Here is a 1,063-nt window from a genome sequence, read left to right on the forward strand (position 1 = left end):
TCTCATTAATTTAACCTCTTCCCAGATCCTATCTTCTGCCTCTCCTCTCCCTCCTCTCCTCTCCATCCCTTCCTCCTTCTCTTCCTCTAACTTAAATATCACCTTTTTCCCGCCATCCGTACCCCTCCCCTCTGTTATCAGTTTCCAAAAAAAAAATCTTTCCCTTCTCGGCCCCCCCTCTCTCCACCGGTACAGTCGCTTCCTTCGACGCCATAACCTCACCTACCTTCTTTCTCCTTAATTCGCCTAGAACATTTTTACTACTACGAGGATCTTATCGTCCTTATTCCCAGGGTTGCCAAGTCGAAAAAAAATAATTTCCGTAGAATTTGTAATAAAATTTCCCGAGAAATCCTTAAAAAAAGAAAATGAAAAATTCTCGAGAAAAAAAAATTCCTGAAAAATTTAAAATTTTATATTTAATTTACCCTTAGTAAGCAATGACAAACCGGAGCAATGTACAAAACTTATTTTAATAATAGAAGTACTTCACATAGATATACAGTACTTTACATAGATATAGCGTTATTATAATTAATACCTTATGTAACAAAAACAAATTAAAATATATTAAAATATTTTTATCAATAAATAAACATTTTTAGAAATATACTTTTAAAGAGCTAGAAAAGCTAGACTAACAAGTTGTAAGTAATATCTGGAGATACTGTAGTGTCTCGGCGCTAAGCCAAGCGCAGCGACACTGCCGTGCCTCCTTTATGCGAACTTATATCGGATGCAACCGACGAGTTGCGCTGGATCGAGATTATCGGATCTCAATAACAGTTGAACCGATCGCGTTCTATGTACGCTCAATCGATAGCCGCACGGATTGTATGATAAAAGTGCTTCTATTTTTTTTCTACGTGCCCTACAAGCGGAGATATTGCGACGCAAAGTCCGGATCTGTCACTTTTCACATTCAGATTCAGATACGTCGTTATTGTCGTCGACCAGAAAAAATGTACATCTCGTTTTTTTGATAGTAGAGATGGCTTTCGACTTAATCAAGCGATGACAGCATTGCACATTCGAATGTGATCAACCGTACATAACGGCTGTG

The sequence above is a fragment of the Mycetomoellerius zeteki genome, unplaced genomic scaffold, assembly GCF_001594055.1.
Source record: "Mycetomoellerius zeteki isolate Tzet28-1 unplaced genomic scaffold, Tzet1.0 scaffold77, whole genome shotgun sequence".
Lineage (NCBI taxonomy): Eukaryota > Metazoa > Arthropoda > Insecta > Hymenoptera > Formicidae > Mycetomoellerius > Mycetomoellerius zeteki.